Source organism: Arvicanthis niloticus, chromosome 20 (genome assembly GCF_011762505.2).
Source record: "Arvicanthis niloticus isolate mArvNil1 chromosome 20, mArvNil1.pat.X, whole genome shotgun sequence".
Classification (NCBI taxonomy): domain Eukaryota; kingdom Metazoa; phylum Chordata; class Mammalia; order Rodentia; family Muridae; genus Arvicanthis; species Arvicanthis niloticus.
The window spans coordinates 2,607,973-2,632,564 of record NC_047677.1 but is presented as its reverse complement, the minus strand read 5'-3'; the positions used below and the strand labels follow the sequence as shown (position 1 = coordinate 2,632,564).

The 24,592-nt window shown below is 40.2% G+C and overlaps 2 pseudogenes; both read left to right on the top strand.

Moving 5' to 3' along the window:
* Nucleotides 1–11,126: 11,126 nt before the first annotated feature.
* On the top strand, nucleotides 11,127–11,633 carry LOC117724848 (large ribosomal subunit protein eL29 pseudogene; annotated as a pseudogene).
* A 6,180-nt stretch (nucleotides 11,634–17,813) lies between these two features.
* Nucleotides 17,814–19,326, top strand: LOC117724669 (transcription initiation factor IIA subunit 1 pseudogene; annotated as a pseudogene).
* Nucleotides 19,327–24,592: the final 5,266 nt, after the last annotated feature.

Sequence of the window (24,592 nt, the reverse complement as noted above, 5' to 3'; positions counted from 1 at the left end):
GAATTAGAGCAAATCTGCAAGGTCACATTACTGGAACATGAGGAGCTAGAATTCAAAACCAAGTCTCACGTCTGCAAGTCCCTTTACACTCCAATTCCTCCTTGGAATGATCTGATTTGCAACAGGGCAATAGTTCTCCAACCTTAACTGTGCCCCAGCAAATTACTCATGCTTTTTCTTTATCATCGAAAAGTAGTTTGTCAAGAATCACTGTCAGAAACCCTTAGTCTGGTGGACTCACTGCCCTTCTAAATTTAACTCTCTACCAAATTATGCACAGGCAGAAATTCCTCGACCTGCAAGCCTGAGATTCTGAAATTTTCCACAGTGCTTGACAGACCTTTTTGGTCTCGTTGTATCAGTGATGTCGTCTTAAAGAATGCTTTGTGAAAAAATAATGTCACCTGATTGATGGGATCAGATGTGACATGAGACAATCAACTGTCAGTTTAAAGGCCAAAGCAGAGAAACACCTGATGCTCTCTGAGGTTCAAGACAGCAAATTCTCCATTGCTAATGATACAAATGCAATTTATAGTTTGACGTGTGCTTATTCACCACACATGCAGAAAGCTTCTCCGAGTGTTTGAAATCTAATATTTCCATTGTATTCTGAAGCCAACCAGCCAACCAGCAATGCTAACCCACTGGGGGGTAAATAATGTGTCTTAGAACATAAAATATTTATCCTTACTGTGCACACGGATGAGGACATTTCAAAGTATTCAATATGTAATATTAAGAAAAAAATAAGAATTTTGATAGATATGAGATACAAATTATATTCCTTTTATTGCACAAAATGTTTTTGATATAACAGTGATAGTTTAAAGCAGCTTAGATGGTGAATTATTTTTCAAAGTAGTTACATAATGATAGTCACTACAAATATTGTAATATTTCTTTAAAAGCTCTTTTCATTAGGTTTTATCTTATAACGAAGGCCCATTTTAAAAGACGTCAAAACATATCGAGTGTGGAATTTATTCTGTCTCCTCTAGACCTCATTGCAGTGGTCTATATGTCTGTGTCCATAATATCCCTGGAGTGTCTGCCTTAATAGTTTTAGTTCAAAGATAATAAAATAAAATAAACTATACCACACATATTTAAAATTGACAAAGACTTCTTAGTTTTTTCATTATATATTCAAATGGGTAACACTTTAATATCTACATATTTTGATAAAGAGAATAATAATTTATAGTCAACTTAATGTTTTGAAGACAGTTGTTTGGTTTGGGTGTTTTATTTGTTGCTTAGGGGTTTTCAGTTTTTATTTATTCTTAGGGGAGGAGAGAATCCATGCCACGGTGCACATGAGGATGATAGAGGACAATTGTGTGGGCCCATTTTTTGGTTTGTTTTTTGGAGACAAGGTCTCCTACTTAGTCCAGTCTTCCAATTTTAAATCTTCTTGCTTCCACCTCTTAGGCTGGGATTATAAATAGGTGCCACCATGAATAACTTCAGCCCAATGTCTGATTGATATATATATATACACACACATATATATATATATATATATATATATCCATCCTATGGAATGTTTTCTTAGTTCCTATTTCTTTTTTTTAAGTGTGTGTGTGTGTGTGTGCGCATCATGCACATACATACCATGGGTGGGTGTGGACCCAGGAGAGTGTGTCCAGTGACTTCTCTACTATTGTCCACCTGTTTCTTTGAGGCAGGTCTCTCTCTGAACCTGGAGTTCATTTCTCTTTGCCTAGGCTCTAAGCCAGTAATCCCCAGCAGTCCTTCTGTCTGTCACCCTGACAGCTGGACTTACTGGCATGTACAGAACCTTGTTTTATGTTAGACTTCAAACTCTAGGCCTCATGATTGCACAGTAGCCTCTCTGAACTGCCGAGTCATTCCTCCAGGCCCCGCTACTTCTCATTTCAAATACTCTGCTCACTTTACTTTTCTCTGCTTCCTCCCCCAAGCTTGGTTATATATATATATATATATATATATATATATATATATATATATTTTTTTTTTTTTTTTTTTTTTTACCAAAGAAACCCTCAGAATGTCAGTACCTAACTCTTAGATATTGTTCTTTCCACCTCTGATGTGCACTGGAAGTATTTGGGAATGCTTTCCAAGAAACCACTGGGCTGAGTCCCTACTTTGTATAACTATATGACCTTGGCCCTGTGATTGAATGCCTGTGTTACAGGTTTCTAACCTTTACTTCTGATGAGTATTCAGTACACCTCACGGAGTAATTTGTGAGAATAAGATTGAGCACCAGCTGTAACAATGGTGGAGCTGCACACTAACCATCATGATGTTAATACTCCAGATCTAGATCTACTCTTCAAAAAATAGTTCCATGTAATCCAAGAACCTCTAAATACTATTAAAGAACATGGGGACTTGAACTCATGTCTGTAAGTGGTGTGCTCCATTGGGGGGGGTGTTATTTGCATTTGTGTCCTTTTATGTTACTCTAATATTTTTTTGTGTTTATTGCTGTAGCCAGTCGGCTTGCAAGACAGAAGCCATTTCTGGCCTTCTAAAATGCTCAAAAAAGAGTACTTCCTACCATTACTCCCATAACCTAAGTTCTTTGTGCCACAGATATTCCTATTTGATAGGAAAACTCACATTTAAATCACCTTGCTCCTAAAAGGAATCACTACAAAGAATGACTGTAAGGCTTCTAGAACACAGAACAGACTAAAGGATTATTGGGAATAAAAGGCATTTTAAGTGTCTTAATAAAGTTAACAAGTCTTTCCTATCTGTGCAGATATCCCAGGTGATCTTCCCTTGGGAGACTGTGCTTATCAGTCCTTCTTCTAGCATGTATTAATTATTAAGAATGGACTTATTCATGACATCTTCATACATGCGTGTAGTATGTTCATCCCCCTTTACCTCTCTTGTCCTCCTCCTCTTCCTTCCCAGGATTCCCTTCTTCCCCAGTATCCTGCCTTCTGCTTTAATGTATTAAAGACTCAGTGAGTTTTCCTTAGGTTTCTCACAGAATCATGAGCCAGAGTTTATTACAGGGCATGGGCACCTTACCAGTGCCTGCACCACTGAAGAAAAAAAAAATATCCCCTTCCCTTAACAACCATTAAGTACCTATTAATCTGCAAGGAGGCATGGTGGCCTTACGAGCTCCTTCCCCTCTCCAAGACGGGGAGTTGACTGGCCAGCTCTTGAGTGGGTCTTTACAGATCCTCACTGCTGTGAGTTTATTTATGCTCTCCTATGTCATTCCTGGAGGTCACACCCCATGGCACTCCAGCCCTCCCTCTGGCTCTTCATTTCAGTCCCCTTTTCCCTGGTCCCTGTGTCAGGACACAGTTCTGAGCCTGGTAACTCTAGCAAGCAGGTATCGTGTACAGGCCAATCCTTCTGATCTAGGGCTGACACTTTTCTTCCATCTGGTTCTTCCTCCCTTAGCCCCCCCCCCCCCCCCCCCCCCGTCTAGTGCTGTGGTGTTGGCTACCCTTCAGCAACACTTACGGCCTGAATTGTTGATCCCAAGTTAAGATGAGCCCTAGATTTTCTAGGCACTAGAAAGAAGAATAGATTCTGTTTATCTCCTGGTTTTAGATAGACTTGTCTCCCACAGTGACAGGCTTTCTTGAGCAGGGGGCATGTGACAATGTGAGGGAATAGTCTTGGTTTTTATGCTGGATAGAGAATATGCAACTTGCCTGACATCTTTAATCATAGCACTCTGGCAGGAGGCAGAGGCAGGCGGATCTCTGTGAGTCTGAGACAGCCTGGTCTACAGAGTGAGTCCAAGGACATCCAGGGATACACAAAGAACCCCATCTGGAAAAACAAACAAACAGACAAATAACAAAAGAAGAGAAAAGAAAAGAAAAGAAAAGAAAAGAAGCTACTCGTGTCTGGTAAATAGAAGCCAGGGACTTCGCTGAGCATCTTAGAAGGCACAGCACAGCTCCAACAACAAAGAAATACATCATTTAAAATGAAATCGTGACAGGAAGGCACGACGGTGTTACAGAAGCAGAGGCAGGTGGGTCTCTGTGAGTTTGAGGCTAGCCTGGTTTGTGTAGCAAGTTCTATGCAATTTTACATTACATAAAGAGATCCTGTCTCAAAATAAACCAACAAACCCAACAAAAATAATTAAGTAGTTAAAATGACAACAGTGACCTGAGGTACAAAGTGAAGTCCAGTCCGGTGGGGACTATAAGAACCCTACTTTTAACACAAACTCCCCAATAATGGTAATAACAGTCAAATGTCAGTATTACTTTTCGTTGCCACCATATTTTTTTTCTTTGCCACCATGGCACTTGCACTTGACTAGGTTTCTTATTTCCTACACTGGTTTTTGTTGTTGTTGTTGGTGGTGGTGGTGGTGATGGTGGTGGTTTTTTGGGTTTTTTGTTTGTTTGTTTGTTTGTTTGTTTTGTTTTTTGTTTTTTTTTTTGTTTTTGTTTTTTGGGGTTTTTTGGAACTTGCTATGTAGACCAGGCTGGGCTCTTCTTACTCATAGAGATCTGCCTACCTCTGCCTCCAGAGTGATGGGATTAAAGGCGTACATAACCACGCCCTCCCCTTTTAAAGGCAAAATCAACTTTGCAGTTCTGGTTACACAGACTTTCACCACACAGCCCAGGCTGGTCTTGAATTTCCAATGTTCCTGAATTCCCCGACCCCTGAAGATCCGGCTATCTCACACCAATTACGTCATCTCATAAGATCTTTTGGATCAAGAAGTCTTTGCTAAGAAACAAAAGCAAAATTGTCCCGTTCCTTCAGTGATTGGAAGAAAACTGATATAAGATCACGTATAACGTAAGAGAGGACACTGGAGAAGAACCAGGCTAGGATGCAAGGGCCCCGCAATTGGGATGGTGCGCATATTTGTGTCTCTATCCAAGTCTCTCTATCATCTTGCCACAGAAAGACGCAAGTGTCAACATCTCTCCACAGCTGAGCATATTTTAATGGAAACCTGGTTTTTAGTTTACTTTACTATCATTATTTTTTGTCAAAGCAGGGTTTCTTTTTAAAGATCTGGGCTGTCCTGGAACTTGCTCTGTAGACCAGGCTGGCCTCAAAATCGCAGTTCCACTTAACTCTGACTCCCAAGTGCTGGGTGGGGTTAAAGGTATGCTTCACCACTGCCCGGCTTAATTTTTATTTAAATATTTTCTCTGAGTTAGTAGATTGTTTCAGAAATAAATACTTGGCTGGACATGGTACCCAACACCTGTAATCCCAGCATTTTGAAGATGTAGGAGGTATGTCTAGTTCAAGTCATCTCCTGCATAATGAATAGACTGAGATACGTGAGACCTTGTCTAAACAAATTTTTAAAAATGAATAAAGGAAAGAATGAATGAATAGATAATAAATAATGAAATATACAAAATTTAACAAAAATTTTTAAAAGCCTCTAGTGCTGAGGAAAAACTGCTGTAGGACGCCAAGCACGCCAGCTTTTCTCCCCTCACAGGCACCTTCTGGCAAACCCACCTCTCCCAAGCAACGGAGTTTCTGTGGACAAGAGGACTGAGTAGCTGGAACAACAGAAGTAACTCAGCAGCAGCTAGAAGCTCAGCTCTGTGGCGTGCTCTCTCCCTCTAGTGGTAGGTTCTGGAACTGCATCCGGCCAGACAGCCCTACTACCTTCCTGTACTCAGCAGGCTAATCCTTCCCTGTCCCCTGTTTCCAAGAACAAAAATTTGCTAGAAATGTAATGGAACTTTGAAAATAGAACGTGGTCCTCTTGAGAGAAAACGTAATTATACAAAAGTAGCATACAGTCAGACAGCCTTCAAGAAGACCGAAACAAAAATTCACATATACTGAGTGTAACCCATCCGTGTCCTTTCAGCGTGCTATTTTGTTTTGGAATTTTTTAGCTAAGTTCATTCAAAATAACACATAAAAGCTTAAATATTAAGCATATTAACGGGATAACACGTGATGTTGTCACACATGTTTACATTTTACAGTATTGGGTCACTGTAGCCTCAGTTAAATCGCTATCGATCTTACCAAACAAGTGGGTCATCATTTCTTTATTGTGAAAGCTTTCAAAATGCTTTGTTCTAGTCCTCTGAAAGCTCTACTCCACTGTCTTTTGTCACATGGCTCAGCCCTGTACCAAAATGGCCCACACTAGGTAAAGGTCTCATATTTGCGGTTCTCCTCTCTGACTTCAGAGTCTTAGGAACTACACGTGGAGTTGGTGGTAGTTGGAATGACACCCATAGGCAATATTACAAGGTCCGACCTTGTTGGGGTGGGCGTGGCCTCGGTGGAGGAACTGTGTCACTGGAGGTGGACTTTGAGGTTTCATGTGCTCAAGCCAGGCTCAGTGTCATTTTCTCCTTCTGCTGCCTGCTGATCTGGATGTAGAACTCTCAGCTACTCTCCAGCACCATGTCTGTCTGTGCGCTGTCATGCTTCCCAACATGATGACAATGAACTAAACCTCCCAACTGTAAGCCAGCCCCGAGTAAATGCTTTCCTTTATAAAAATTGCTGTTGTCATGGAGTCTTTTCACAGCAATAGAAACCTTAACTGGGACAGAGTTCAAAACATAGGTTCAGGCACAATAAGCTACCAGTGTTTGAGATCAATAAGCAGTAGTTTCTAGAAGCATCAGTTCTTTCATATGTTTTTTTAAAAGGTTCCTCATCCATGCAACACCAGCTCTACCTACCCCGCAGGTGTGGGAGAGGGGCTGTGCCAAGGTTCAGACGTAATGGGGTACGGTTTGGTCACAGTCATCTCCTCTAAAGCTTGGGCAAACAAATAATGTTTTTCATCAAGCTGAAGTTTCGGGGAGTGGTAGTGACAAAATCGTATCACAAAATCAGTTTGTCCAATAAACTTTAAAACATTTCCTCTACCTCTACCTAAGCCAACAGACAAATCAAAAATTATCTTTAAATGAGCATTAATTCACCATGGATAACATATCCAAACATTAGTAAGATATAGATAGCATTCTTGAAATTTTACAAAAAGATCGTTATTGTAACTTTTATTTATTTATGGATGTATTTATTTTTAAAGCTTATCGCCATGTGCTGCAAGCTCAAAGGCACCAACAACTGGTCTTTTGGGCTGGACGTGTATAAAGATGCTTTAACAAAAAATCCAGATATTTAAATGGTCATGGAATTAGTCATCATTACATCAGGTACAAGAAGCCGCTTGCTTTTTCGCCAGGTTTAATTCTATCTGTTGTCAAGAGGCCCTTCTCTGTGGCGTCCTGTTTATTTTTCTCACCAGCTCCTTGTCCTGTGTGGTGGTTTGAATTTGCTTGGCCTAAGGAGTGACACTATTAAGAGGTGTGGCCTTGTTACAGGAAGTGTGTCACTGTGGGCATGGGCTTTGAGATCCTCCTCTTAGCTACCTGAGGAGTCAGTCTTCTGCTAGCAGCCTTCAGATGAAGATGTAGAACTTTCAGCTCCTCCTGCACCGTGTCTGCCTGGATGCTGCCATGTTCTTGCCTTGATGATAATGGACTGAAACTCTGAACCCAAAAGCCAGCCCCAATTAAATGTTGTCTTTATAAGACTTGCCTTTGTTGTGGTGTTTGCTCACAGCAGTAAAACCTTAACTAAGCCTTTAGGAATTCCTAACACATTTAGGAATACAAGGCCTAGACCCAGCCCTTTTTTAACTTTTTTAACTGATTTGGGATGGTTAACCTATGAGTTAAGGGACTATAGCAAATTCATGGCTTGGAGTTTATTGTTAGGGTGTTTTCCATATTTTATTTAGAAATAGCTGAGAGGAGTGAACAGACAACAGTCCAGGTTACCTTACATGGATAGTTGGTTTTCAAAACATCAGAAGTCCATAGAACTGACGCTACAAATATTTATATATTAATGTTCATTTTGATTAGAGACCTGTCTGCTCCTGACAGCTTCCTGTCATGGATTCTAAGAAGAAATTGAACATCCTTGGAGGTACCCCAGTGCGGTGACAGGCACTAGGCAAGAATTGCCTCTCTCCATCTACAGACAAATTACTGTCCAGAAAAGGACACACATGCAGAATAGTCGACTGATTATATCTGCCTAGACAGAGTAATCAGCCCTTAATAATCCTGCATCACTAAGGTCTGTCAGATGATCCTGGGCCAGAAGGCTGAAGATTTGATGCTCCAACGTTCAGTAGTATAGGGGCTTTTCAGGTGTTCAGCGGTCTCTATAAATTGGCTAAGTTTTAGAAGCTATGCTTAGTGCTTCCCATAACTTCAGTTAACTCAGTCATTCTGGATTTCTGATGGGGTTGAAGACCTATAGTCTCATAACCAATCCTGGCTATTTACTTTGAGAGAAAAGATCTGAGTAGATGGTTTTCAGCTGACATTCATTCTAAAGCCAAAAAGCCAGGATCAAAAGTAAGTGTTTTAGTTAGAAGAGATGACAGAGGCTCTGGTTAGTCAACAGAATGATGGACTGGGCATTAGGACTATCTTGTACCTCACTGGTACAATTAGGAATACGTATGCTCTAATTGTATTTTGAGGGAAAAGTTCTACTTTAACAGGAAGAGTGATATGTAGGAGGAGCTAAATGGGAAGGAGTACTGAGAGGAAGAGATGGAACAAGGAGAGAAGATGAAGAAGAGGAGGAGCTAGGTGATGAGAGAGAGAAAGAGAGAGGGGTCATGGAGGCAGATGTTCACATGTCTCCACCAGTCAAAGATAGTTTTTATATCTAGGTTACGTATTGGGTTACGCTTCTGATTGAGCATTACCAAACTTATAAATCCTTTGATTAACATTTTTAAAAAATCGTATAAAAGCAAAAAGAAAAGGGGGGGCATGGGACAGGGGTGTTCTAGGGAGGGGAAATGTGGAAAGGGGATGGCATCTTAAATGTAAATAAAATATAAAATAAAAAATTCATGTGGGATGTGAAAAAAACAAAAAAACAAAAAAAGAAAGAAGTGAATATAAAAAATAAAAAAAAAAAAAGACTTGCCTTTGTTGTGGTGTTTGTTCACAGCAATAAAACCTTAACTAAGACAGCCTGCTTCCTGGTCTAGTTCAGGGACTTCTTGTCACCTTTGTCACCAAACCCAGCACTGTAGTACCTTCCCTAGACCTAGATACTGAGCCCTAAATTCTTTTATAATTGCAATTAAATGCTACTTTACACAAGTGTAATTTTTTCACTCACAAGAGTTTCGGCAGCATAGATGGCATCTTATTGTTCCTCACCTACTAGAATGACTGACATGTCCCAATCACAAAATGCCTTTCCACTGACCCATAGTAATTCCAAAGCTTTCTTACTTTCCCAATTTTCAGAAATTCCTTTGGGAAGTTATTTTTTTAATCTCTGCAACAAATTGAAGGTGGTTGGATGAATGAATGAATGAATGAATGAATCTTTCTGTCAATCACAGGTATTGTTTATGGCTCCAGTACAAGAATAATATCCTTCAGAACAAATACAACTAACAACAGATTTTATGACACACACATTGAAAGAGAATTTCTTCAAGCACTGTAAAACTGATGCTTGGACTATGGTCAGGATTTAGTTACTAAAATCCCAATCCAAATGCAGAGAATTTTTCAGCTATCTATGATAAACATATGTAAAAATATGGAAATTATGATGAAAAATAATAGGATAAAAGTCCAAAATATTCATTTTATGAATAATGGAATTCCATTAGTTTTGAGCTAATTATTATTTTAATAGCTTTTCCCAGATGTTTCCTTTTAAACATACACACACACACACACACACACACACACACACTCAAACACACACTGTTTCTATTACTTTATTTTTTCCCCTCATGGCTTCTTATTGTACAATAGTCTTTCCTCATAAACATAAAAGCTACTTTAAAACATTCATTTAATAGTCCTGTAATATATTTTATATTCTTTAAATTTATAGTTCTCATATTGTTGGGCGAAAGGGTTAGTCAAGTTGTTTTTGGTTTGTTTTGGCTTTTAAACAAAGCATTGTAACTAAGGCAATAATTAGCTTTTGGATGTAAATTTTTGCACTTTCTATTTCTTAACATTGGCTTACGGGTGTTATTAAAGGGTAAAATTGTATTATGTTCATGTGTTCATTTTCTGGTAAGCCTTCGCTTCCCTTTCTTGTAATGATACCCACCTTACCCCATAACTCAAGTGAGTTTGAGAAAGGACAAATCCACTGTGAGCTGTAGAGCTTGAAAGAAGGCATGAGAATAGACATCTACAATGCTGTGACCTCCTTGTCGTGATCCGGTCAAAATGAGGCAGTGAGCCTCCCTCCTGGTCCTTCCCATGAATTCTGTTGGAAGTTAGTTCCTGTGCACTAAGGATGGCCAGTTGATGTGAAACCAGATCAGTTCTCAACCAGGTACAGAAGAAAGACAAGCTTTTCACGAAGCCAACACAGAGGAAAGTCAGAAGAAGCCAGTGGTGGAGGGAGGCTAATTCCTAATAACAACATCTAATAAATGACCCTTAAAAAATTAAGGGGATAGGGACTGGTCCGTTGGTTCACACCCTTAGTCTTGGCATTTAGGAAGCAGAGGCAGGTAGATCTCCGTGAGCCTGAAGCCAGCATCATTTACACAGAGAGCTCCAGGGAAGTCAGAGCTACAAAGTGAGGTACTGTCTCAAAAATAATATAACCAGTATAGCACAGTACAGTTCAGTGTAGTATAGAATAACTAGTACAGTGCAGAATAGTATATTAATTAGTAAAACTACATCACAATGTAATTTGTATAGCATACTAAAAGTCATATAGTATAATAGAGTACTGTATCATATAATCAGTAAAATACAATATAATTAGTGTAGTATAATTTATAACACACTATACTATAACATCAGTATAGTATAATTAGTATAGAATAGTATTTAATACAATACAATAAATATAAATGGCTAGTAAGATGACTTATTGAGTAAAGGTGCTTGCTACCAAACCTGATGACCTGGGGACCAACATTATGTAAAGAGAGAAATGACTCTCCCAAGACACACACACAAACACACACACACACACACACACACACACAATTAAAATGTAATAATATTTTAGCAAAATTATAGAGAAAATGTTATTACAGAGTCAGATGAAATCCAGATTATTAGAGAATGTTTTTGAAAACTTACACTCCGGAAGCCGCAGCTTACCGTGCAGACATGGCCAAGTCCAAGAACCACACCACACACAACCAGTCCCGCAAACGGCACAGAAATGGCATCAAGAAACCCCGGTCACAAAGATACGAATCTCTTAAGGGGGTTGACCCCAAGTTCCTGAGGAACATGCGCTTTGCCAAGAAGCACAACAAGAAGGGCCTGAAGAAGATGCAGGCCAACAATGCAAAGGCAGTGAGTGCATGCGCAGAAGCCATCAAGGCCCTTGTGAAGCCTCAGGTCACCAAGCCCAAGATGCCAAAGGGCCCCAGCTGCAAACTCAGCCGCCTGGCTTTCATCGCTCACCCCAAGCTTGGGAAGCGGATTCGAAGCTACATGGCCAAGCGTTGTAGGCTCTGCCAACCAAAGCCCAAGGTTCAAACGGAGGCAGAGGCCAAAGCTCCAGCTAAGGCCCAGGCCAAAGCTCCAGCCCAGGCTCCTAAAGGTGCCCAGGACCCTGTGAAGGCCCCATAGAAAAGGCTCCTGCCAACGTGAAGACAGATGGACTGCCGTGACACACCTACCCACACACTATTTGCAGATGACCAGTGTTCTAAGCTGTTTTTACAAATAAACTCTGGGCAAGATCTGTTTAAAAAAAAAAAAGAAAGAAAGAAAGAAAGAAAGAAAGAAAGAAAGAAAGAAAGAAAGAAAGAAAACTTACACTCCAAAATTCAGGATAACCTTAAAAAAATGAATGGATGTCTAAATGCATATGACCTACCAAAATTAAAGTCAAGAGATATAAAAAACTTAAACTCACTGTAAGAAGTGAGACCAAAACTATAATCAAATCTCTTCACAAAGAAAAGCTAGGACCAAGCAGATGAATTTACTACTGAATTCTATCAAGCTTCCAGTGAAGACTGGTATTAACAAAACCTTCTTAATTTTTCTCGTAACAGAAAGAGAAGAAACACTAAAAAATTTATTCTGTGAAGCCAGTATTATCTCAATACCCAAAGAAGGCAAACAGACAACCAAGAAAACTATACACTCATCTCCCTAATGAACATAAATGAAAATTCTCAATTTGACAAACCAAAATGAGGAATGCATTAAGAATATTATACATCATGACCAAGCGGGCTTCATCTCAGAAATGCCAAGTCAGCTTAAGATACACAAAGCAGTAAATGTAATACACCACATAAACACATTTAAGGATGAAAGTCATATAATCTTCTCACTAGATGTAGAAAATGCGGTGACGAAGTTAACCATGCTTCATGATTAAAGTCCTGAAGATATTATGAATAGATGGAACATATCTTAACATAGTAAAAAGCAGTATACAACAAACCTATAACTAATTCTATACTAAGTGGAGACAAGGTGAGAACATTTACTCTAAAATCAGGAACAGAATAAAGATACCCACTCTCCCCTCTCTTGTTCAATGTAGCACTTAACGTTTTAAATATTGCAGTAAAATGAGAGAGAGACACGTAAGGGACAAAAAAGAAACAGAAGAAGCCAAACTGTCCTTTTTTGAAGAGGACATGAACCTATGCTTTAAAGACCATATAGAACTTACCAGGTAACACTGGGCTCTCATAGACAGTGTCTACATATGTATGCATGCATCTATCTATCTATTCATCATCCATCTATCCATCCATCCATCTATCCATCTATCTATCCATATATATATATATATATATATATATATATATATATATATATTGGTTGTTGTTTTGGTTTTGGTTTTGAGTCAGTGTCTTAGACAACTCTTATAAAGGACAATATTTAATTGAAGCTGGCCTACAGGTTTAGAGGTTCACTCCACTATTATCAAGGCGGGAAGCATAGCTGTATCCAAGGAGGCATAGCATTGGAGAAGAAGCTGAGAGTTCTACATCTTGTTCCAAAGGCACCCAGGAAAAGACTGTCTCACAGGCAGCTAGGAAAAGAGTTTCAAAGCCTACCCTCACAGTGGCACACTTCCCCCAACAAGGCTACATATATTCCAATAAGGCCACACCTCTTAATAGTGTTACTTCCTGGGCCAAACATATTCAAAGCACCACAGGCAGGGTTTCTCTGTGTATCCCTGGCTGTCCTGGAACTTGCTCTGTAGACTAGACTGACCTCAAATTAAAATATCCACCTGCCCCTGCCTTGCAAGTGCTTGGATGAAAGTGTGTAGCACCACCACCCAGTGAAAAATGAGTGTTTATAAAACAGTAACATTCCTATACACTGACAATGATTCACAGGGGGGAAAAACTTACAATAACTCCAAAAAATGGACCTGATCCTAACCCCAAACAACGAACGTGAAAGACCTCTACAATAAAAGCTTCAAAAAGGTGAGAAAAGAAAAAAGACAGAAGATGGTAGAAAGAACTTCCATGTTCATAGACTGGCAGAATTAATATTGTGAAAATAGCTATACTCCAAGAATTAATCTACAGACTCAGTGGGATACCCGTTTGCACTACTTACTTTTCTGTTGCTATGTTAAACAAACAAAACAAGACCAAAAAACCCAAACAAACAATAATAATCACCATAAGCATGAAGCAGAGAGTTTGAAGTGAAATGGCAGTCATGAGAGGTTTTAAATCCTCAAAGCCTGCCTCCAATGACACACCTCCTCCAGCAAGCCTGGACCACATAGCTCACTTCGAGCAGTGTCACCAACTGGAAAGCAAGCACTCAAATGCGCAGGCCTATGGGGAACATTTATCAATCAAATAACTGCATTTCACTGTGGGTGCACACAGTCCAGTAGCCATGTCATAACAAACAATGCATTTTATCTGGCTTCAAAATCCCCAGTGGTCTTTCACAGACTTAATACTGTTTTAAAATTTTCCAAACCCAAAGTCTCTCCTGAGACCTAACATTTTTATAGCTTTTGAAACACTGAAAAGTAAATCATATATCTCTAAGATACAGAATATACATTTACTATTCTGAAACAGAGGAAGGGGACCCATCAAGGAAGTAGTGAACCAAAGCAAGGCCTAAACTCAGCAGGAAAACTCTTAAGCACTGTTAGGAGGTGTGGCCTTATCAGAGGAGGTGTACCACTGGGGGCAGGCTTTGGGGTTTCAGAAGCCCAAGCCAGGCCCAGTGTCACTCTCTTTCCCTGCTGCCTTCAGATCCAGATGTCGAACCCTTGGCTACTTCTCCAGCACTATGTCTGCCTGTGTGTCTCCATGCGTCCTGGAATGATAATAAACTAAACCTCTGAAACTGAAGCCAGCCCCAATAAAATGTTTTCCATTAAAAGAGTCGCTATGATCGTGGTGTCTCTTCACAGCATCACGACCCTCACTAACACATCAAAATTCATAGAGCTAGAGGAGAAACAATTCAACAGAAGAGTACAAAATTCCAAAGCAACCCTGGAAAGAACAGAACTGGAAGCATCACAGTTCCTGGCTTCAACTTATACTAGAGAACCATAGTGACCAAGGCAGGCTGTCATGGGCATAAAAGGAGACAAGTACACCTAGAAAACAGAATAGAGGGTTCAGAAAGAAACTAGCAATGCTATGGTCATGTAATTTTTGAAAAAATTGGATATATATGTATATGATGTATGTGTACATATGTATATGATGTATGTGTACATATGTATATGATGTATATGTATGTGATGTATATATGTATATATAGTATATGTATGTATATATGTATATAATATATGTATATGATGTACATGTGTGTGTAGAAACAGCCTATTTAACAAATAACGCTGGCAAAACTGAATATCTTCCTCCGAAGAATATAATAAATAAATAAATATCTAGATCTTTCATCCTGTCCACAAATCAATTCAAAATGGATCAAAGACCATAAATTAAAACCTGAGACGCTAAGACTGATGGAAGAAAACACAGGGATACATTTCAAGATACTGTTGTAGGCAAAGAGTTTCTGAACAGAACTATAATGGCCCAGAAACCAGCCTGACAAAACCAAAGAAGTTAGAAGGCTCCTGAACATTAAGTGAAAGTATCAGCATAGCAATCAGAGAGCCAGCAGAGGGGAGGAAAACTTTCACCCCTATTAGTTATTTTCCAGTTGCTATTACAAAACCCCATGACCAAGGCAATTTATAGAAGAAAGAGTTCACTGGGGCTCATGGCTCCAAAAGGTTAGAGTCCACAATGGTGGAATACAGGTATGGTAGCAGGAGGAGGAAGCTGGGGGATCATATCATGCTTGAACTGCAAGCAGGAAGCAGGAAGAGTAAATTTGAATGTCATGAGTCTTTAAACTCTCAAATCTCACCTCCAGTGGCATACCTCCCGAAAGGTCACCGACTGTGGACGAAGCACTCATGCGCTGGAGACTATGGAGTATATTTTATTCAAACTATGATAGTGTGTGTCTTTAGTCCTGGCACTCAGGAGACAGAAGCAGAGCCAGGTGGATTCCCATGAGTTTGAGGCCACCTGATCTATGTAGTGATTCTGAAGGAAGAGGAAGTGCAGAAGACAAAGAATGGACAGCAACACAGTTTTCTCCAAAATGCTATAATAGTATCTAAAACATTATATGCTTATTGTGATGGTTTGTATATGCTTGGCCCAGGGAGTGGCACTACTAGAAGGTGTGGCTCTGTTGGAGTAGGTGTTTCACTGTGGGCATAGGCTTAAGACCCTTACCCTAGCTGCCTGGAAGTCAGTCTTCCACTAGCAGCCTTCAGATGAAGATGTAGAACTCTTAGCTCTGCCTGCACCATGCCTTCTTGGATGCTGCCATGTTCCTCCCTTGATGATTATGGACTGAACCTCTGAACCTGTAAGCCAGTCCCAAATAAATGTTGTTATTTTGTGTTACCTTAGTCATGTTGCCTGTTCACAGCAGTAAAAACCCTAACTAAGACACTTGTATAATAATAAAAATTAAAAATAGGAATTGGAGAGATGGCTCATCGATTAGGAATACTGGCTGTTCTTCCAGAGAACCTGGGTTCAATTCCCAGCACCCACATAGGCAGTTAACAACTATCTGTAACTCCTGTTCCAAGGAATCTGACACCCTCATACAGACATACATGCAGGCAAAACAGTAAAGTACATAAAATGAAAATAAATAAATTATTTTAAAAACTCAAAATCATGGCAACTGGAGAGATGACTCCATAGTTCCATTCAGTTCCCAGCATCCACACCGAGGACCACAACCATCTGCAGTTCCATTTCAAAAGACCTGACATCCACTTCTGGACTTCACGGGCATTGCACACATGTGGTGTTTAGACATACATGTCAGCGAAACACCTACACACATAAAATAAAAATAAATAAAATATCTTAATTGTGTGTGTGTGTGTGTGTGTGTGTGTGTGTGTGCACGTGTGTGTGCGTGTTCTTTTTCTTTCCTTGGCACAGGTCTCTCCAAGTAGCTCTGGCTGTCCTGAAACTCATTCTTATAGACCAGATTGGCTGTGAACTCATAGAAATTTGCCTCTGCCCTCTGCCCTCTGCCCTCTGCCCTCTGCCCTCTGCCCTCTGCCCTCTGCCCTCTGCCCTCTGCCCTCTGCCCTCTGCCCCTGCCTTGTGAATGCTGAGATTAATAGCGTGCAAGCCTAGATAAAATTATTAACTGATTTAAATATGCGTCAGTTTCATATGAGTACACAATGCATTGTGATCAACTTACTTCATCTACCTTCCCTTAACCCTTTCCACTCCTGAAGACCCCTTCTTCTTTCCAAATAGCCTCCTCCTATGTCATGTCTTTCTATGTGTGCAGCACTTGTGTAGGCAGCCATCAGAGCTGTCCATTACAGTAGCAACAACTGTGTCATATCAGGAAGATAGCATTTGACATCACTCCTCCCAATCTCTGGCACTTAAAATCTTTCTTCCCCGGTTCCTATGATGTCCCCTTGGCTTCAAGGGCATGTGTGTGTATTGTTGAGGGCTAACCCTCAACTATCACGTATTCTCAACACTTTAGCCCATTATAGATCTGTTTGTTAACTCTTGCCTTCTACAAAATGGAACTTCTTTGTGAAAGGCTGACAGCAGCACTGGTCTATAAGTATAATTTTTTTATTTAGACAGCAGTAATAGGACCATCTGCTCTTTTGACCTCTGTGGGTAGAGAGAAGAGGGTTCTATCCTGTGCACCTTCAAATAACACACTGAGGAACAAGTGTATCTGTTTTTGACTTATGCACTATTTTTTACCTTATTAAAAATTCAAATAAAATGCATATAAAATATATAATATTTAGGAGCTGGAGAGATGGCTCAGTAGTTAAAAGCATTAGCTACTCTTTCAAAGGGACACACTGGGAACACACTTGGGAACACGCTGAGAATTTCACCAGCCCCTGACTTCTGGTTATAGTTTGCTGATTTCATTCTTTTTCCAAAAAAAAAAAAAAAAAAAAAAAAAAAAAAGCAAAAAACAACAACCTTTATGTATACAGTAGCTATAAATAGACCATCACACCCCCATCATCATTACATACTGCTGTCTTAAATCTATTGTTTGTAAAAGTATTATGTTGCTCTTGGTTTTTTAGGAGTGCCCTCCTCCTCCTGGTCTCCCGCCTCTTACTCCTTCTGGATCAGTTTTGTTGAGAAATTCTTGTGAGGGACTTGGGTCACCCTCCAGGTCTCAGGGTTTTTTCTTTTCTTTTCTTTTTCTTTTTTCTTTATATCTTGTTTCCTCTCGTTCGTGTTGTGTGTGGAAATGGCGAACTCGGCAAACACCAACACCATACTTAAATTGCATAGATCTGTGATTGAAGATGTTATTATTGATATAGGAGACATTTTTCTGGCTGATGGAGTGGGTGAACAGGTCCTGATGAAACTAAAAACTTTGTGGGAGAGTAAACCCATGCAGTCTAGGGCAGTAGATGGATTTCATTCACAAGAAAAGCAGCTTTTGTTGCAAGTTCAGCAGCAGCATCAACCCCAGCATCACCAGCACCACCAGCATCACCAGCAGCAGCAGCAGCAGCAGCAGCAGCAGCAGCAGCAGCAGCAGCAGCAGCAGCAGCAAGAGCAACCTCAGCAAACGGTACCTCAGCAAGCACAGACCCAGCAGGTTCTTAGTCCTGCACACAGCAAGCTACAGCACCACAAGTTATTGTTCCTGATTCTACGTTGACACAACATCTGAATGCATTAAGTATTACAAGTGCTGCTGCTATAGCTGCTACATTGGCACTCCCTGCACGCGTGACTCCAGTTCAACAGATACTAACAAATTCAGGCCAGCTGCTTCAGGTGGTCAGAGCAGCCAATGGTGCCCAGTATATCTTTCTGCCTCAGCCGTCAGTTGTTCTATCGCAAATTATACCACAAATGCAGCCAGGTGGAGTACAAGCGCCTGTTATCCAGCAGGTCCTAGCCTCACTTCCTGGAGGGATTTCACCACAGACAGGTGTCATCATCCAGCCACAGCAAATCTTATTTACAGGAAATAAGACACAGGTCATTCCTACAACAGCAGTAGCACCCATACTAGCACAAGCACGGGATACCTGCAGCTGAACAACAGCAGCCACAGACAGGCCCAGCCTGCTCAACAGCAAGCCCCATTGGTGCTGCAAGTTAACGGAACAGGGGCGGGGGATACGTCTTCTGAGGAAGATGAAGATGAAGAAGACTATGATGAGGAGAAGGAAGAAGATAAAGATGGAGCTGAAGAGGGACAGGTGGAAGAAGAACCCCTCAACAGGGAAGATGATGTAAGTGAGGAGGAAGGGCAGGAACTCTTTGACACAGAAAATGTTGTCAAAGTCGTGGGTCTCTGTGGAAAAACACTGAAACAGATGGCCATAAGCTATTGTAAACAGGCAGCTTTTGTGGAAATTTACCAGCCTGAGTAGTCATAGACCTGGTAAATAGGCAGCCTTGGTGGATAGTACCAACTTAGATAGGGACAAGTGAATCATAGGCAGAGTCACAATGACCTGTCCCCTGAACCTTCACCCAGCTGATACCCTGTTCTGAAAGATATCTGTACTCCCCGTGAACACCTATGCTCCGGTGTCGTCCCCTTCCCCACATCCTGCATTTTTGTGTTTATAACCCCTGTGTTAAAAAGTAAAAATTATGATTTGATAATTTTTTTAAAAAAAGAAAATGTTGTTGTATGCCAGTACAGTAAGATACACAGAAGTAAAAATAAATAGAAATTTAATCTTAAGGATGGCATTATGAATCTTAACAGAATCTTTTTTTTTGTCCTTTAGAATTATCTTTATTTTAAACTTTTTTTTATTAGATCTTTCATTTACACTTCAGATACCATCCCGTTTCCCCATTCCCCCCCCTTAGAAAACCCCTATCCCATGCCCCCTTTTCCTTTTTGCATTTATACATTTTTTTAAGAAATGTTAATCATAGGCTTTATAAGTTTGGTATTGTTCAATCAGAGGTGTAACCCACTACCCAACCTAGATATATCAACTATCTTTGACTGGTGGAGATACATGAACATCTGCTTCCCTGTCTCCCCCCTCTATCTCTCTTTCATCACCTAGCTTCTCCTCTCCTTCTTCTTCTCCTCTTCTTACTCCTTTTCTTCCTCTCAGTACTCCTCCCACCTTAGCTCCTCCTACACATCACCCTTCCTGTTAAAAGGAAACTTTTCTCTCAAAATACAATTAGAGCATAATTATGCCTATTTGTACCAGTGAGGTACAGGATAGTCCTAATACCCAGTCCATCCTTTTGTTGACTAACCAGCTCCTCTGTCATCTATCCTAACTAAAACACTTAGTTCTGAACCTGGCTTTTTCCTTGGCTTTAGGATGAATGTCAGCTGATGACCATACACTCAGATCTTTTCTCTCAAAGTAAATAGCTATAAGTTTTCAACCCCGTCAGAAATCCAGAATGACTGAGTTGACTATAATTGTGGGAAGCACAAAGCATAGCTTCTAAAACTTAGCCAATTTATAGAGACCTCTGAACACCTGGACACTCGCTCTACTTCAAAACGTTGGAGCATCTGTTCTTCTGCCTTCTGGCCCAGGATCATCTGACAGACCTTAGTGCTGCAGAATTATTAAGGGCTGATTACTCTGTCTAGGCAGATATAATCAGTCGACTATTCTGCAAGTGTGTCCTTTTCTGGACAGTAATTTGTCTGTAGAAGGAAAGTGGCAATTCTTGCCTAGTGGCTGTCTCACCACAACTGGAGTAACTCCAAGGATGCTCAATTTCTTCTTAGAATTTAACATAGGAAGCTGTCCGGAGCAGACAGGTCTCTAATGAAAATGAACATTAATACTGAAATGTTTGTCATGTCAATTCTAAGGATTTCTGATGTTTTGAAAACCAGCTATCCATGTAAGGTAATCTGGACTGTTGCTTGTTAACTCCACTCAGCTATTTCTAAATAAAACATAGAGAACACCCTTATAATAAACTCCAAGTCATGAATTTGCTATAGTCCCTTAACTCACAGGCTGACCATCTCAAATCAGTTAAAAAAGTTAAAGAAGGACTGGGTCTAAGCTTTGTATTCCTAAGTGTGTTATACTGGTACAATGCCTATGAGAGTAACAATATTCATCTCACTCTTATATCACTAAGAAGCTCATGCCAATGAAAACCTTAAAATTTGTAAACAAAGTAAATTGGTGCCATTTAAGAATTTATATCTTCATCTTGATATTAATTATACAGATTTCTACTAATAGGTTATGGCTATGCAATAAACCCTAGCTAATCCTCTCTATTCCGACAAAACCACTACTTTTCCCTAGGGAGACAGCCCAACATTTACCACCTTAGTCTCCATGCCCAGGGAATAGGGGCGCTGACTCATCATTAGCTTCTTCAAGCTGATTATGGGCGTTGAGATATTAGAAGAGGAGTGGGGGGGAGAGCAAGTTGACAATCCTCTGATGCTGTGTCTTCGCTGCCTCCAGATGGAATTCACGGACCTCAGAGGTTTGAGCAGGTCTGCCCAGCTTGCTTGTTGAGTAGGTACACCAAGGCTGATCATTCTGCAATATACAATTCTCAAAACAAATTTTAGTATCAAGATAGTTTTTTTTTAAAAGAGGGCTGACATTTTATTAAGAATGTTGGTTCTAACCGCTTTTCTATTTTTCCCCTCTTTTATTGGATATAATATTTACATTTCAAATTTTATCCCCTTACCATATTTCCCCCACCACCCAGGAACCCCTTATCCCATCCCCCCTCCTCCTGCCTCTATGTAGGTGTTTACCCACCTACCCCCAGCCTCCCTCCCCACCCTCAGATCCCACCCCCTCAGTGCTCAGCCTTCAGGGTACCAATGATCTTGTCTCCCACCTATGCCCAACAGGGCCATCCTCCCCTACATATACAGCTGGAGTCATGTGTCTCTCCCTATGTGCTCCTGGGCTGGTGGTTTAGACCCTGGGGAGCTCTGGCTGGTTGGTATTCTTGCTCTCCTCACAGGGCCACCAGCCCTTACGGTTCACGGTTCCTTTAATTTACTCTCTAACTCCTCCATTGGGAACTTTGATCAGATTAATGGATAGCTGTGAGTATCTGTCTCTGGGTATGTCCGACTCTGAGAGACCTCTTAGGAGACAGCCTTATCAGGCTGCTGTCAGCTTTCCCATCCTGACATCCCTATCAGCGTCTATTTTTGGTGACTGCCTATGGAATGAATACCCAGACACAATGGTCTCCCTACAACCCCCCCTTCAGATTCTGACCCACACTTTGTCTCCATATTTGCTCCCTTGGTTATTTAGTTACTCCTTCTAAGAAAGACCTAGGCATCCTCACTTGTTCTTTCTTCTTCATGAGCTTCGTGTCGTCTGGTAGTTGAATCTTTGTTGTTTCAAACTTTTGGGCTAATCTCCGCTTATCAGTGAGTAAATACTATGTGTGTTCTTTTGTGATTGGGTTACCTCACTCAGGATGATATTTTCTAGATCCATCCATTTACCTAAGAATTTCTCGAATTCATTATTTTTAATAGCTGAGTAATATTCCATTGTGTAAATGTACCACATTTTTTGTATCCATTCCTCTGTTGAAGGGCATCTGGGTTCTTTCCAGCTTCTGGCTATTATAAATAGGGCTGCTATGAACATAGTGGAGCATATGTCTTTGTTATTTGTTGAGGCATTTTCTGGGTATATACCCAGAAGTGGTATAGCTGGGTTCTCAGGTAGTGCTATGTCCAATTTTCTGAGGAACCGCCAGACTGACTTCCAAAGTGGTTGTACCAGCTTGCAACCCCACCAACAATGCAGGAGTGTTCCTCTTTCTTCACATCCTCGCCAGCATCTACTATCACCTGAGTTTTTGATCTTAGCCATTCTGACTGGTGTGAGGTGGTATCTCAGTGTTGTTTTGATTTGCATTTCCCTGATGACTAAGGATGTTGAGCATTTCTTAAGGTGCTTCTCGGCCATTCAAGTTTCCTCAGTTGAGAATTCTTTGTTTAGCTCTGTACCCCATTTTTTAATGGAGTTATTTTGTTGTTTGGCGTCTAATTTCTTGAGTTCTTTGTAAATATTAGATATTAGCCCCCTATCAGATGTAGGATTGGTAATGATCTTTTCCCAATCTGTTGGTTGCCGTTTTGTCTTGTTGACAGTGTCCTTTGCCTTACAGAAGCTTTGCAATTTGATGAGGTCCCATTTGTCGATTCTTGATCTTAGAGCATAAGCCATTGGTGTTCTGTTCAGGAACTTTTCCCCTGTGCCTAGGTATTTGAGGGTCTTCCCCAGCTTCTCTTCTAATATTTTCAGTGTACCTGGCTTTATGTGAAAGTCCTTTATCCACTTGGAGTTGAGCTTTGTGCAAGGAGATAAGAATGGATTAATTTGCATTCTTCTACATGTTGACCTCCAGTTGAGCCAGCACCACTTGTTGAAAATGCTGTCCTTTTTCCACTGGATAAATTTAGCTCCCTTGTCAAATATCAAGTGACCATAGGTATGCGGGTTCATTTCTGGGTCTTCAACTCTGTTCCATTGATCGTCCTTTCTGTCTCTGTACCAATACCAAGCAGTTTTTATCACTACTGCTCTGTAGTACAGTTTGAGGTCCGGAATGGTGATTCCCCCAGACGTTCTTTTATTGTTGAGAATAGTTCTCGCTATCCTAGGTTTTTTGTTATTCCAAATGAATTTGTAAATTGCTCTTTCTATCTCTATGAAGAATTGATTTGGAATTTTGATGGGTATTGCATTGAATCTGTAGATTGCTTTTGGCAGGATAGCCATTTTTACTAAATTAATCCTGCCAATCCAGGAGCATGGGAGATCTTTCCATCTTCTGAGATGTTCTTCAATTTCTTTCTTGAGAGACTTGAAGTTCTTGTCATACAGATCTTTCACTTGCTTTGTTAGATTCACTCCAAGATAATTTATTTTATTCGTGGCTATTGTGAAGGGTGTCATTTCCCTGATTTCTTTCTCTGCCTGTTTATCCTTTGAGTAGAGGAAGGCTACTGATTTGTTTGAGTTGATTTTATATCCAGCCACATTGCTAAAGTTGTTTATCAGGTTTAGGAGTTCTCTGGTGGAAGTTTTAGGTTCACTTAAGTATACTATCATATCATCTGCAAATAGTGAAATTTTGACTTCTTCCTTTCCTATCTGTATCCCTTTGACTTCCTTTTGTTGTCTAATTGCTCTAGCTAAGACTTCCAATACTATATTGAATAGGTAAGGTGAGAGTGGGCAGCCTTGCCTAGTCCCTGATCTTAGTGGGATTGCTTCAAGTTTCTCTCCATTTAGTTTGATGTTGGCTACTGGCTTGCTGTATATTGCTTTTACTATGTTTAGATATGGGCCTTGTATTCCTGATCTTTCCAAGACTTTTAACATGAAGGGATGTTGAATTTTGTCAAATGCTTTCTCAGCATCTAGTGATATGACCATGTGGTTTTTCTCTTTGAGTTTATTTATGTAGTGGATTACATTGATGGATTTCCGAATATTGAACCATCCCTGCATTCCTGGGATAAAGCCTACTTGATCTTGATGGATAATTGTTTTGATGTGTTGTTGGATTCGGTTTGCGAGAATTTTATTGAGTATTTTTGCATCAATATTCATAAGAGAGATTGGTCTGTAGTTCTCTTTCTTTGTTGGGTCTTTCTGTGGTTTAGGTATGAGTGTAATGGTAGCTTCATAGAATGAATTGGGTAGTGTTCCTTCTGTTTCTATTCGATGGAATAACTTGAAGAGGATTGGTATTAGGTCTTCCTTGAAGGTCTGAAAGAATTCTGCACTGAAACCATCTGGCCCCGGACATTTTTTGGTGGGAAGATTTTTAATGACTGTGTCTATTTCTTTAGGCGTTATGGGACTGTTTAGGTGGTTTATCTGCTCCTCGTTTAACTTTGGTACCTGGTATCTATCTAGAAAATGGTCCATTTCCTCCAGATTTTCCAATTTTGTTGAGTATAGGCCTTTGTAGTAGGATCTGATAATTTTTTTAATTTCCTCTGTTTCTGTTGTTATGTCTCCCTTTTCAGTTCTGATTTTATTA